Below are 15887 nucleotides of genomic sequence, written 5' to 3' on the forward strand. Positions count from 1 at the left end.
AACTCTGCCAAATCAGATTGGAGCCTGGTGTAGCCATCTGGTTTCACCAGTCCTCGGTCAAATCGTCCAACCCATGCTAGCATGGAAAGCGGATGTTAAACGACGATGATGATGATGATGATATATATATATATATATATCCAAGAAAGTTAGGGGTTGTGAATCCAACCCACTAAGGGATAATATCTATCCAATATACTGCCGGAAGAATACCCAATTATTATTACACTAGAGTTTTTCCTTCGTATTACCAAGTGCAATAAATGGGTGCGGGTAAAAGGATATTTTACCCTTAATTTATGTAGCAATAAGAAAATGGAGGGGAATAGGTGGTATTTATCAACTTGCAGACATTGTATTGTGTCAATTTACTTGTTTATTTGTTAACTAAGAGGAAATTATAACAACAATAAGTTGCTCTAAAGTAGAGAGCAATGCCCATATGTGTCAGAAAGATCCATGGATCTCTTCCGTCCTTGTCAAGGGGAGTGCTAACCATAGCACTCCCCTTGACAAGGACAGAAGAGATCAATGGATCTTTCTGACACATATGGGCATTGCTCTCTACTTTAGAGCAACCTATTTTTGTTATTATTGTCCTCTTAGTTTTTTAACTGTATTTATTTCCATATACAACATTATAAGCAACAAACTTTTGTCAGGATATTGCATAGGAAGAGTATGTAGAAAATCGTAGTAAGTATATTTAGGTATTAGTGTAGTGGTTTAATCATTATTTTAGGTTAGCAAAATATTGCATCAGAAATCAAACAACATTTTTTGCTAGACATCACAAGCTTGGTAGATATCAAATTTTGTTCGGGGGCCGAGGGCTGAATAATTTTTCCTGGAAGGCTAGACCAGGGCTAGAGGCTTTAAATTGCTGACTGTTGGTTCATATGACAGATATAGTTTGTAAAGACATTAACCTTATTATAGGTTTCAGCTTTATGAATATATTAAATATGGTAACAATCATCATCGTCATCATCATGTGTTTTAAATCTGGGTTTTGTCCCCATTAATGGGGGTGCCCGGATCTACCTCATTGCCATAGCAACTGCCCTCGCACCATCTCGCCATCTTGCCCGGTTTTGGGCATCCTCCTTTTTCAAACCAACCCACCCAATCTCCTCCTCCACCTGTCCCCTCCACCTGTCCCCTCCACCTGTCCCCTCCACCTGTCCCCTCCACCTTTTCCTCAGTCTACCTCGCTTTCGCATTCCATTTACCTCAAATGCAATCACCCTCCTCAGAACATGCCCATGCCAACCATTCTATCGATTCCTCCAACCCCAGCATTCCCATCAAATCCTCAGTCCTCCTCTTATCAAACAGCTTCACCCCACACATTTCTCTCACCATTGCTCTCTCAGTCCTCAAAATTACCATCTCTCTCTCTCTCTCTCTCTCTCTCGCTCTCTCTCTCATACAGCATTGCAGCTCTCACTTAACTCTTATAGACCCTTCCTTTCATCTTTAATGAGAACCTTTTCTCATATAACAGTGCTCCACATTCCCTGAACTTCACCCAGCCAAGTCTCGCTCTTGCTGTCACCACTGATTCACATCCACCCTATCCCTCAAATAACAAAACCCTGTCCCTGTTTCCACCTCGTCACACAGTGTTTCCACTGGTTCCGCCAGCCCTCCAGCTCCTTTCTCACATCTTCCACAAACAAACCATCTCGCCAGTCTTGGGGTCAACCTTCATTTTCGTACATCTACCATGCTAATCTTATAATTTATCCTTATATTAAGTTTAAATTGATGTTTAGATAAAGAATACAGTCTTTATAGTAAACATTTTAATGTTATACATAACCTATTATCTAGTATAAAAAGACTTCAAAATGGCTCTATTTTTCAAGTAAAGGGTTATTTATTCCATGAGGCTTCAAAAGAAAGAAGTGCTCAGATGATTTGTTGATAGGAGAAACTAAAGAACACTGCCTTACTGCACTCTTGTACAAGTGATTGCAGATATACGCATGCACTCACACGCACACATACACACACACACACACACACGCACTTCTTTCGGTTTCTTACTACCAAATTCACTTAGAAAGCTTTAGTTGGCTCAGGGCTACAACAGCACTTGCTCAAGGTGCTTTGCAGTGAGACTGAATCTGAAACTGTGTGGTTAGGATGTGAACTTTTCAAATATACAGTCATGTACTATTCCGTGTTATGTTACATATCTTTACCTAAACTATTTCTATGGTGTAGGTAGTGTAACTATTTCTATGGTGTAAGATATGAAAATTTGTTTATATGGAATTACAGTAGCTATTGTTTGTTCAATAGTTTATTTATTTTTTACCACTTCAGAAGTTAACTAACATTAAAGTAAAACCTGTTTTTCTCCTAAAGCTTTTGTAACTATTACTTCTTTCTTGTAAGTTAAAAATATTCTATAAAATTATCAAATTCACCAAGAATATCAAAATGATATTATTCTTTTATTTGGTTTCAGTCATTTCGACTGCAGCCATGCTGGAGCACTGCCTTTAGTCGAACAAATCATCCCCAGGACTTATTCTTCGTAAGCCTAGTACTTATTCTATCAGTCTCTTTTGCCAAACCACTGTTATATAGACGTAAACGCATCAACATTGGTTGTCAGGCGATAGTGGGGGGACTAACACATGCATAAATACATACATATATACGTGTGTGTGTGTGTGTGTGTGTATATATATATATATATATATATATATATATATATATATATATATATACGACGGGCTTCTTTTCAGTTTCCATCTACCAAATCCACTCACAAGGCTTTGGTCGGCCTAAGGCTATAGTAGAAGACACTTGCCCAAGGTGCCATGCAATGGGACTGAATCTGGAATCATGTGGTTGGGAAGCAAGCTTCTTACCGCACAGCCACTCCTGCGCTTTAGTTTGAAAAAAAATTTATCTCCTCTAATTAAACCATAACTCAATGAAATTGTGAACATAACTACAGACTTCCAATGTGACTAGAATACATTCTGATAGCTAGGCTTTTTTTGAAAAAGAGAAAGGAAAAAAAGCTTGAAACAAAATACATCCATTGAAAACAGTACGACAGATTTTATTTGGATTTGAATAATGGGCTTAGTTCAATATAAAGATCATCTTCAACACTGTTTGATATCTATATTTTATTCTGGCATGGGTTGAATGGTGTGACTGGATCCAACTAGCCTGAAAGCTGTGTTGGTCTTTGTCTACTTTGGCACGGTTTCTATGGTTTGATGCCTTTCCTAACACCTATCACTTTTACAGAGTGTACTCATTGCTTTTATCATGGCACCAACACTACTGGGGTCACCAAGTAACATCCAAAACATAACCTTTTACACAGTGGGGGTGCTATATTGAAGGAGGTGGCATTGTGCTAGGTATAGAGAGGTAAAAGTAGGAAAGAAGGAAGGACAGGGACATGTGTCTTATTGTAGAGGAGACACATAGGTGCCTCAGCAAGAAAGAGAGAAAGAATGCTGGACAATATAATCTTTGATATTCAGTTCAGTATTTTTGAAATCTTCTACAATACTTTTTATAAATAAGTATTTTTTTAGCTGGTCACTTCATTACTTTATTTTGGTAAACTTTATGTCTTTAATCCTAAAGCTGCTGAGCAATAAATTCTTCCATATGTTATTTTTATCAAATTATGTCTTTTAATCTCCAGTTTTTATGTAATTGTGAACTACTTGAAACTTTTCTAAATAAGAATGATCATGGCGTAGGAGTGGCTGTGTGGTAAGTAGCTTACTTACCAACCACATGGTCCCGGGTTCAGTCCCACTGTGTGGCATTTTGGGCAAGTGTCTTCTACTATAGCCTCGGGCCGACCAAAGCCTTGTGAGTGGATTTGGTAGACGGAAACTGAAAGAAGCCTGTCGTATATATATATATATATATATATATATATATGTATGTGTTTGTGCGTCTGTGTTTGTCCCCCCAACATCGCTTGACAACCGATGCTGGTGTGTTTACGCCCCCATAACTTAGTGGTTCGGCAAAAGAGACTGATAGAATAAGTACTAGGCTTCCAAAGAATAAGTCCTGGGGTCGATTTGCTCGACTAAAGGCGGTGCTCCAGCATGGCCACAGTCAAAAAGACTGAAACAAGTAAAAGAGTAAAAAGAGTATGGCTGAAACTTTAATTTCCTGGCTAGGTTTTATTATGGGATCAATAATAATTATCAATCATGCATTGTAAAGGTTTCCATGTAGCTATTTTATTCGTAAATGGAGTTTAAAAAAAAATGAATAGATTAATACTTGAATATGTTGCTTAGTACCTAAGCTGTGTATAATATTAATGCCATTTTAAGATCATTTAACTATTTCATATATCTCATATCCTGTTTGTATATCATCACCACCGCCAATAAAACTGATTGGTCTGCTTATCTGTTAATCTTACTATATCTAGAGATTACTATCCTAATCATAGTTCTATCATTCACCCTAACTATCTCAACTATGTAAAATAATTATTCCAGTGAGGGTATATCCAACTCTGTTACCAAACTTAGCTACCCAACAGTATTTCCATTTATGCTTCTCTCCTGTGACCAGCCTGACTAATCTTACTACACGTTTTATTTTTTTATTGCAAATATTGACTTATGTTCTAACATCTCTCCTACCTTTTCAACTCGACTTTTTATTGGGTTGGAACAAAAATTTGTAGTGATTTTTTAATAGGTGGTGTTTAAACATATAATTTTGTTTCACATGTGATTGAAATATACGACATGTATACATACTCTGATAGGTAACATTTCATGTCTTTCAATAGAATTCATGTGTGGATTGTGAGTTTTAAATATTTTTACATTAAAAATGAAGATTGAGGAAAATGAGATGCATTTTCATCATTTGATGCTCTTTTATTTCTAGAAAGGAAAAACACTGAACAAACAGCAAAAAAGATGTGCCATTTATGGAGATGGTGCCATACCTGAGATTACTGTTTGAAAGTGGTTTGCTTGGTTCAGTAGTGGAAATTTTGATCTGGAAGATTGAGAATCTTCCAGCAAGTCTGCAGCCATTGATGATGACAAATTATCTAGGTCACACTGTATGGGACATTGCAGAGATACTCTCTATATATCTCATATGAGCATTGTAAGGCATTTGAAAACACTTGGATACGTGAATCATTACGATGTTTCAGTATCTCACGATTTAACAAGAAAAATGTTAATGGATTACATTTCCATCCACAATTTTCTGTTAAAACACAACAAAAACAACCTGTATTTGAAAAGAACGATAACAGAGATTGGGAAATGAATTGTTTACCACAGTGTGAGTGAAAAAGATACTGAGGAAAATAAAATGAGCACTGTTAACCAGTTCAAAAGCTGGTTGTATCTGAAGAAGGTGATGCTGTGTATCTGGTGGGGTTGGAAAGGCATTGTGTGTTACAAGTTCCTTCTGCAAAATCAGATGTTGAATTCAGACAGGTATTACCTAATTTGACTGATTAAAGGTAGCAATTGATGAAAAGCAGCCAGGATTGACCATTCAGAAGGGTATCATTTTCCGTCAGGATAATACCTGATCTTGCTTCTCTTTGCTGACCCAGCAGAAATTGTTATAGCTTGGCTACCATGTCCTACCTTACTTATATTCATCTAACCTTGCAACTTTCAATTACTACTTATTTCAACCCCTACACAATTCTCTTAATGAGAAGGGCTTCAATTTACTGGCAGCCTGTGAAAACCACACAACAGTAAATTACACAGAAAGATGTCAAGTTGTGGGAGGATGAAATAATGAGGGTGTTGCAAAGATGTTGAAAAGTAGTGGAACACAATGGCACATGTGTAGATGAATAAATCTAAGTACAAATATCTAAATATTGTCTTTGAATTGCACATAAAAAGCCCTATGGATTTTTGTTCTGAAGTAATATTTTATTTGCCAACCCAAGACAATGACTGAACTCCCTCATTATTATTCACATGCCAGATTCCTTCACAGATGACAAACTATTCTCCCTGTAAATAACTCTGCTTCACTGCCTCCTAAATTATCACCAGCATGGATTTTGCTTGAATAAGTAATCCCAATGATAAAGAAGGAATATATTTTTGTTCAGAAATGTAAAATTGACAAATGTGAAATGAATGTAAAAATGCACACCCATGCATATATTTCATCACTCAAATACAAGTAATATAATTGGAAGTTGAGCCTTCTTAGTATCTGTACCTGAAAGTTGGGGCTAATTATGAAATGCTGTGTAAATAAATCTGGAAGGAGGAATTCCTCTCTTTTTTTTTTTCTGTGACAGTTTTGCATATTTGTTTATTTTTTTTTGTTCTACTAACCTAGTAAATTTTCTTGTAGACTTTTGTCACATATCTCAGCAGTATTCTAATTCTTCCACATTCTCCTAAGCTTGGAAAAAAAAAAATAAGGCAGATGTTGTAGGCTTTTGGTTTTGTTTGTTAAATACCACTTTGTGATATAGTGACTTCAGTTAAAGCATTATATATACACACACTTAAATTTATAAAGCAAGTATTTAAATATTTGACAGTGAAACCATTTTCTAAATAAACTGTTGCTTCTTCATTGTTATTTGCTTTATGCTGTACCAAACTTCTCTCCTCTTTCATTCCGTGGTTAGATATTCTAATATAGGAGTTAATAGATGTTTGTATATTGAGTAAATTGTAAAACAGCTGCATTGATTTTCGTTTGGTGCAGCTTTTCTATTTAGCTATATATTGCTTGTTTTCCATTTTGTTTTCGTTTTTTCCTTCTTCTGTCTCCTGCATTTCCTCCTCTTTGTTCTCTTCTACATTCCTTATTTTTTTCTCTCTTCCATCTTTTTCCTCCTTTCTTATCTCTACCTCTTTTACCTTCCTTTTTTTCTTTCTTTCTCCTTCCTTCCTTCATTTTTCCATTTTCTTCCTTCTTTCTGCCTATTTTTCTCTCTTTTCCTTTCTCCTTTTGTCTTCCTTCTCCTGTCTCTTCATCTATCTTCTCCCTATTCTTCTCTTTATTCCTTTTTTTTTTAATTCTCCTTTCCTTGTCTTCTCTCTTCTGTTATTTCTTCATCCTTTTTCTGCCTCTTTATTTTCCCTTTTTCTTCTTTTCATTTTCCTTTCCTTCCTTCAGCCTCCTCTTTCTTTTGACTCTATCCAAAGTTCCTTAAAATTTTTTTTCTTGTTAATTTAACGATTTTAATGTAAATTCCTTCACCTCATATCTTTTTTTATTCCTCAAATTATGACCTAAAATCTATTATTCTCTAAACTTTGGTTTATGATAAGAATTTGTGTTTACTCTCATTTGACTGGCATGAATATAAAAATGAAACTTCTTAGAATTGTGCTCTTTTTTTTAATATAATGTATTTAAAATTTTTTGAATTTTTATCTGAGTCTTTGCATTAAAAAATAAAGAAATATCTAAATTAGTATGATACAACAAGCCTTAAATCACCAAACATTTAACCATAAAAAAACCCCTCAAAAAACTTATCATTCAGTCCTTTCATATATTCTACAGGAAACACCAGGACAAAACTTACTTTTACAAACAATAATTTATTCTAATATTATCAATATTTTCTTGGAGGATTTTTTATCTTGAAATATTCTGTCCAATAGGATTGACTTTCTTCTGGATTACTAATACATACACATCATATTGTTTTCATAAACACTACTATGTTGAAATTCTTTCATTTTTCCTTCTTTTCCATTTTCTTATCTCCTCTTTGATTTGACCCTTGCAATATTCTGATAAATTGTAAAGAATTCATTTTACAAACTTGATTTAAAAGTGAATTGGGAAATTTAATCCTTAGTAATTTATTTATTTCAAAAAGAGAAGAAAATACTTTTTAGGCAATTTATTTATTATAAAATTTGCCATAGATTGCCTCTTTGTATCTAATTCCAGAAAACAACTGGAAAATTGCTGTGAAAGTGCACATTTTTGGTTGTATATCATTAGCAGTAAGTAACAAGTAGGTAAATGGAGTTAAATTTTAAACTTATTTCATATTTTCATTTGAATAATTTAAGATTATTTGACAGTGAGTACAACGACAATAATAATAATAATAATAATAATAATAATAATAATAATAAAGATTAATATAAAGAAGTTATTTTTAACTAAGTTTTCTCATTTACTCTCCAAGACTAGTAGTACACAGTTACACTGTGCTACTAGCCTTATGTGTTTAAAACCTATTTTAAACTGCTCATAGTTATGTGCTGGAGGGAAAATATGTATAAACACAAACCTCTGTTTGGAGAGATGTTGCTAGTGTATTGTTAGTTAAGACAAAAATGGCTGGTCAGAATAGATTAAAATAAAATAGGACTTTATTAAGAATGTTCAGAAGAAATGATATAAAGACCAATTAAGGGTTATGGATTATTTCTTTGATAACGAATCGAATGCAGCTTTTAAAAAATGGTTGATAATATTTTGGTTGGCTATTTCACAGATTTGGTAGATGTTAATTCAGGCTGATCTGGTTTATCATATACATAACCATCCTAGCTGAACATAATGTTTGTATAGATATTTGTATAAGATAGGTCAGTCTCTGATAATATTATAGTGGACTTCATTTTTTGAATTGGAGACCATTCTTTACAGTTAGTAAGTGGGTCATTCTTAAATCCTTCATCTGAATTCATGTAGTTGTATTTCTTTAAGTTTTCATAATGTTATGATAATCCAGTTAGGTTTTCCGAGACAGAAAAATTAAATTTTTGAACTTAATTTTGCATATGATTGTACTGAAATCTCATATTTACAAGTAATTTTAGGAAGATTGATGTTAAACCTTCCTAAAATAATAAATGATTATGATATATATCTGCCTCTATTGTCATCACCACCACCACCACCACCACCATCATCATCATATTTTTTTAGCATCAAAAACTTGCCACTACTTAAGGGCTCTTGTCATCTACTTTGTAAGGCTTAGTGTTTTGAGATTATCATTCATTATTTCTGTTCCTACACATTCCTACTATTTGGATTGCTTGGCACTTCTTTGCCTGACTGTCATCCTTCATATACTTCACATATTTGTACTAGCACAATGCCTTTTGTACCCACCATAACTGATTTTACTGTGGCTCATCTAATTCTCTCTTTGCTCATTTGTGTTCCACCATTTTATGCATACTAACATTCCACATTCAGCAGAATCCGCTCTCTTCATTTCTTTCTAGCATTTGCACATTCTTTGCATCTAGTGTATTTATTCTTTCAGTTTTTGTTTCCCAAATCCACTGTCAAGGGCTTTAGTTGGCCCAGGGCTATAGTAGAAGACACTTGCCCAAGGTGCCATGCAGTGGGCCTGGAGTCAAAACCATGTGGATGAGGTAGCAAACCTCTCAACCACACGACTACATGTTCCTGACAATTGTTTATTTGCCTGAGATTATCATTCTTTTTCATGTAGTGGCATTTGCAATTGCTGCTAGATACCAGCTTAATAATCTCTTGAAGCAAAGATAATTTCAATAAATCAAGAATTTAGTATATCTTTCTTTCATTGTTGTTATTCCAGTGCATGCCACTGGCCTCTCTGGCAGTATTTATTCCAGCTTCTAACAACTGCCAGTTCAGCTGCACAGAGACACTGAAAAAGGTGGAATATTTAACTGAAGGCAGTTTTCCAACATGTCTTTGATTATGATATATAAAACCACTTAAAGAACTTGACAAAATTTTAATAATTAAAATTAAAAATCCAATGTAAAATTATACATGATCTAAACTAATGTAAAAACCAATCAGTACATGCAAACAGGTCCAGACAAACATGCATGTGTATGTTTGTTATTATTCTCGAGGCCAGCCTTGATTAAACAGACCTATGATGAGAAGCATTTCAACTAGAATTATCTTGTTTTCAAACATATCCTATCTTGGATTTCATAAACCAACATCTCCTTTTTTAAGACAATACAAATATGAAGTAAGGAACAGTCGGGTGCTGTTTCTTAAGGGTTAAACAACCTTACAAACAACCTATATTGTGTTGGACTTACTGTTAGAATTCAAAAGCCAGTGGCATTACTAGCTATACACTAATATATATATATAATCATTTGTAGAAATACATAGCTCTATCTGGAAGAGAAGCACACTCTAAGATGTGGAGCTCGTGGTTTCTGTTAAATAGCTGACCAGTGCAGCACTTCTACATATTTTATGGAAGCCATGGGTCTTCCATAAATGTGGAACAATTTGTTATATATATATATCACTAATCAGTCCATTATCACTCTTCAGCAATGGCTAGCCACTAAAAACAGTACATTTCTGTCTGTCTATTATTAACTGCATGGACACTTTTAATGACAAAATAAATTAACACTCTTTTGGTGGATTCTTACTTTTTCTCTGATATGACAATATTTGATGAAAGTCATCCACCCTTACATTCTGGACTGTTTTACTCAGCACTTCAACTTCTGCAAGACCATCTTGCAAACCATAAAGTGTGTTCTGTGTATTACAGTACTCAAGCTCTTCCATATCTCAAACTGCAGCAGATATTTTTGTTTCTTTACTAAAATGATCTCTGCTAACTTTGTAGGATCTTTTTTTTTCTCCACTTCTGAAATATGTTGCTTCTGTGAGTAATATTCCTGTTGAGTTTTCCCCACATTTTCTACCTGTTTTGCATCTAACTCTACACTAAACACCATAACACTCCAAGTGCAATAGTATCTCTGCTTGTTTAAAACCAACAAGGCAACCAACCGTAACATTGTTTCTTCCTTTACACTCAAACAATGTTTCTTGGAGCTATTCCTTATCTTTACCAAACTCCTGTCTCTCATTCCCATTACCCATGTAGGGAAACCCCTCTGATCCTGACACCTATTTTCCTATCACTTCCAACATCTCAAAGGTGATAGTGACAATTCTTAATCAATGATCACCAGAATAGTTTTCATAAAGGCGTACTCTGTTATGTCATTCACCAGTGGGCTTCCATGTTTCAGAAATTTGGTGCAAACATTTTGTTGCCCCCAAATTAGCTAAGTTTCAACCTTGTCTGAAACAATCACTTGACAAAACTGTCTGCCATTCATTCTTCTCTTGGATTATTAGCTTCTGATCAGATCTCATTATTATGGTTTGCTGATGGAGTTCTCTCTGATCTACACTTTATCAAAAGAGCTCTCAGGGTTCTAGTTCGTCTTCACACTGGTTACATGAACAGAGATCTCAAAAACATCAACGGCTCAAAGACATAATCACTGCACATATGAAGAAAACATTATCATAGCTCCCCTTCTCCCAATACAAACAGCAAGTTTATATTGTTAATATATATGTTAAATAAGCCTCACCATCACTGATGATGTCTCCTTCATCACAATCTCAACATAGCCAGGACTGTGTCGCAAAGACTGTCCTAACTCCTAATGTTTGTGTACAGTATTGCTTCCATATCTAGGATGGTACTGCTGCTATACATGCAGATGTCTTTGAGCCTGCATCCAAAGCTACTTATCTTATTGATATGAAGCCACTCATCTACACACCCTACAAAAGTGCTATCTCCTTTCTCTAACTTTTCTAATGTTACTGTAGTAGCCCCTGCTCCTTGGTGCTGGGTGATCTTGTGCCACTCCCCTTCAAACAGCTCTAACTCTTTCATCATCCATATTGTGTCCACTCACCCCAGGCTCTGCACTAACCACTATGCCTTATACATTCTTCCTAAATCATTAACTCTATACTTAAATGCCTTCCATTCATAGATACACTCCATATTGCCCTTCTATGGTTTGGTCAGTTTGATTGCGCTGAGCCAAATGTTAACTGTTTCTGTAGAATGAGTTAATGTTTTCAGCTGGGATGCCCTTTTGTATAACTATGATTTCTATCTTGAAGTTCCCCACCTTTTACCAGATATTACTTGATAGTGTATGATATGAGGTTTAAAACAATTATTTGCAAGTTTCTAATATAGAAGTGTAGCTATTCATAGTGTTATATGCTTAGTAGCAGGCATAGTTGCTTTGGTCAGCCCGTGGCTACAGTAGAAAACACTTGTTCAAGGTGCCATGCAGTGGGACTGAACCTGGAACCATGTGGTTGGGAAGCAAGTTTCTTACCACACAACCATGCCTGTGTGGAGACTTTTTTTTGAGCTCCTTTTCTATTGAGAAAGGATTGGGAAAGTGTTCAATGTAGACCCTGAGAGAAGAATAAGACATGGTAAAAGTGACAAGAAGTGAGATCGGTGTGCCTGGATAGAGGGAGTATGCAGCTGAGTAATTCAGAGGAGCTGAGGCTTTTCAGAAAAAGAGACTACAAGTCTGTGAGCTAGTGGTTTTGGCATGTTAGTGAGTCAATTGGCTGAAGGCCTATTTTTTTAATTATTTTTTTGATTTATTCTTGAATATTTGTGTGTGTAGCAACAGCATTGTCTTGGTAACTAATCAAGGCTGAAGTATTTTCTGGCTGTGCAGAGGGAAGAAAATTCATGGAATACATTTTTTATCAAGGATTTATATGTTGTCATGAAAGATTGTCAGAAACTGTGAGGTCCAGCATTTGTAATGATTTTAAAATGTTTGTGTGTTGTAAAGGGATTGGGGTTTAAGACTGTTCTTGGGAGTGGGACACTCAGTGATTTTGTCTTTGTGTTGTTGAAGGCGACTAAATTGTCATGTTCTCATTGAAGAATGTTTTCGAGGTCAGATATTCACGAAGTCTAGTGTGAGGTGTCTAGGCTGCATGTGGATGACAGCTTGTGTGCAGATGGTTAAGAGTAGTATCAGCTACATGAGAGTGTGTGTGTGTGTGTGTGTGTGTGTGTGTGTGTGTGTGTGTGTGTCAAGCTTGAAGTAACAAAAAGTAAGTAAAATGTAGGAGACTAACGGAATTTTGAGGTTGTGTTGGTGAGAATTTTATTTTGCAACCTTTTAGTTTTGGGTTCAGTCCTATTCTTTGATACTTTGAACATGTTTTCTACAGTAGCCTTAAGGTGAAAGTAAAATTTGTTACACACAAACTACAAAAGCACATCGTACACACATACATACACACACTAGGTACATTCTAATAAGCTATTTAAAATATGAATTGATAAGTATTGCCTGAGCTGGAAAAAGGTCTGATCTTTTTTAAAACGGGGGCCATATTTTTCATTAACGAAACACTTTGAAACTTGGAACACTGGTAGAATGTGTCATATAAAACATCTTTTTCTCTTAGTCTTCTTAAAAAAAAAGAAGAAATCCATAAGTTATTCCATGTTAAAGTCGTCGTATTTCTGTAATTTCAACCAATCACTGACGTCCATTCAGCCGATATACATTAAGTGCCGACTACATAAACAAACGATTCTGAAACAATTAACCCTAACCCTAACCTTAGGGTTAGGGTTAAAGCAAATTTAAAATGAAAAAAGCAAATAAAACGAAGGTATGGAGATTAAATACGCTTTACATCGCTTAATCAGCCAAAGGAGTAAATGTAAACAACTGAATACTTGTCAGTGATTGGTTGAAATTATCGAAATAAGACAATTTTTTACATGAAATAAATTCGAATACAAAAATATTTTTCTGTTCTATAACACAAAATAGATAAGTATATGAAGTTTGAAAGTCTTTCCGTACCAAAAACACTATGTAAAACATTAATGAAAAATGTGGCCCCCGTTTTAAAATAGATCCAAAAGGTCTTACATCTACGTGTTATATCTGTGTATGTTGAAGAGAAAAATCATGTTGCATTGTTTCATAAAAAAATGCTACGTCATAATCATCACAATCATTTTAATGTCGGTTTGGCAAAAGAAACCGATAGAATAAGTGCCAGGCTTATAAAAAAAGATGTGTACTAGGTTTGACACATTCAACTAAAAATTCTTCAAGGCTGTTCCCCAGCATGGCTGCAGTCAAATGACTGAAACAAGTAAAAGATAAAAGAAGCTGTTCAGAAAGTACCACAGGCTGCAGTTAGCTCATGATTGGCTTAAAGAGAAAGTTCTTCACACTTGGTTTACACTCTACATGTGTGTGGTGGTGCGATTGTAGAGTGAGGAAGTCTTTGTATACATTTCACAAAACCAGTTTCAATGTAGATTTGGAACCAAAGTGAGCAGCAAATGTAGTCTTTTCAAATGACATCCTACTTACAGAATCATCTTGGCTATGAAATGTCAGGCTGAAATGGTCTGCAAAGCTGGTTGTGATCCTCTTTGTCAGGGACAAAAAGTTCTGTTGCAGTTTTGCAGATGAGAGAGTTTTCAGGCTGATGTTTGTCTTGCAGGCATTGCAGTGGTGACTAAAAATTTCCCATATGATGATGATGATGATGATGGCGGTGGTGGTGGTTGTACATGATTCCCTTCAGGTATAATAGGCAGTGTTCTTCATCTGTACTGCTATAGTAAGACTGTAAGTAATCCTTTTGGGATTTTGTGAGGCATATGAAGGGATTTAACTCTTAGAATGGTATTGGTCACTCAGTTGTTCCCGTTTGAGAGAGGGGGATCAAAATGGTTATGAACAATAGTAAGCATAGAGAGCTGGTTTTAAGTGTCATTTTCATATCTGAGATTGTAATTCTATTCTTTCTTTTATTCTTTTATTCGTTTCAGTCATTTTGACTGCGGCCATGCTGGAGCACCGCCTTTAGTTGAGCAAATTGACCCCAGAACTTATTCTTTGTAAGCCTAATACTTATGTTATCGGTCTCTTATGCTGAACCGCTAAGCTACAGAGACGTAAACACACCAGCATCGATGTCAAGCGATGTTGGGGGGGGGGGGCACAATCATATACACACACATACATATACAACAGGCTTCTTTCAGTTTCCGTCTACCAAATCCACTCACAAGACTTTGGTCGACCTGAGGCTATAGTAGAAGACACTTGCCCAAGGTCCCACACAGTAGGACTGAACCTGGAACCATGTGGTTGGTTAGCAAGCTACTTACCACACAACCACTCCTGCACCTGTAAGGTGAGATTTTAGATAAAATCCACTCACAAGGCTTTGATCAGCCCAAATCCACTCACAAGGCTTTGGTTGGCCCAAGACTATAGTAGAAGACACTTGCTCAAGGTGCCACGCAGTGGGACTGAACCTGGAACCATGTGGTTGGTTAGCAAGCTACTTACCACACAGCCACTTCTGCGCCTGTAAGGTAAGATTTTAGATAAAATTGACTGCTATTTATAGTAAATTGAGTGACCACATCTTTATTGACTTATATAGTCAAAGATGTTTAGAATGCTGGTCTGTCAATCAGTGATATTAGTAAATGAGTATACTGTCTAGTGCAGATTGTTTAGTACGATAAAGAATTTAGTCTTTGTCACCATTAGAAGTATTGGTCATTGTATTGAAATCTTTGGGGATGATACCTTCAGAGAGTTGAATCAACTAAGAAACTGCATTGTGGTCATTCAAAAGCTAGAAATTGCAGTCAAATCTTCCTCAAAACATATCCTATTTCTTTCAAAACCCTAAATGCACCTTAATACTATTTTTACTCCCGAAAGTTGGGTGATCATGATTAGAAAATTTTTTTATAAATCTGCTGAAGCAGAGCTGATCTGGGACTAAACCAGAGCTGATCTGGGACTAAACCATAAAGACATTTGAAAGAAGTGAGATAGGTGAACTAAGATTATTATTTGGAATGTTGAGTGTTAATATTTCATTGTGTGAGTGTGTGTGCATCAGTACCCATAATTTGGCAGAATTGGTAGAACATTGAATAAAATATTCTATGGTTTTTAGCTGTGTACCTTTATGTTATGAATTCCAATCATGTCAAGATCAGCTTTGTCTTTTAGGCGTTTGAAGTTGATAAAAAATAAGTACCAGTTAAA

General features: G+C 35.5%; 1 protein-coding gene and 2 non-coding genes across 3 annotated transcripts in view; 2 read left to right on the forward strand and 1 right to left on the reverse strand.

Annotated features, from left to right (window-relative positions):
- Window positions 1-15887, forward strand: part of LOC106883585 (ankyrin repeat domain-containing protein 17) — a 120858-nt gene that overhangs the window by 17403 nt on the left and 87568 nt on the right. The gene's annotated exons all lie outside the window — the stretch shown is intronic.
- Window positions 402-522, reverse strand: LOC128247953 (U6atac minor spliceosomal RNA). Its single transcript, XR_008264289.1, has one exon. It is a non-coding gene; the product is annotated as a U6atac minor spliceosomal RNA (small nuclear RNA).
- LOC128247954 (U6atac minor spliceosomal RNA) lies at window positions 473-589 on the forward strand. Its single transcript, XR_008264290.1, has one exon. It is a non-coding gene; the product is annotated as a U6atac minor spliceosomal RNA (small nuclear RNA).

This window comes from Octopus bimaculoides, chromosome 5 (genome assembly GCF_001194135.2).
Source record: "Octopus bimaculoides isolate UCB-OBI-ISO-001 chromosome 5, ASM119413v2, whole genome shotgun sequence".
In the NCBI taxonomy this organism is placed as follows: domain Eukaryota; kingdom Metazoa; phylum Mollusca; class Cephalopoda; order Octopoda; family Octopodidae; genus Octopus; species Octopus bimaculoides.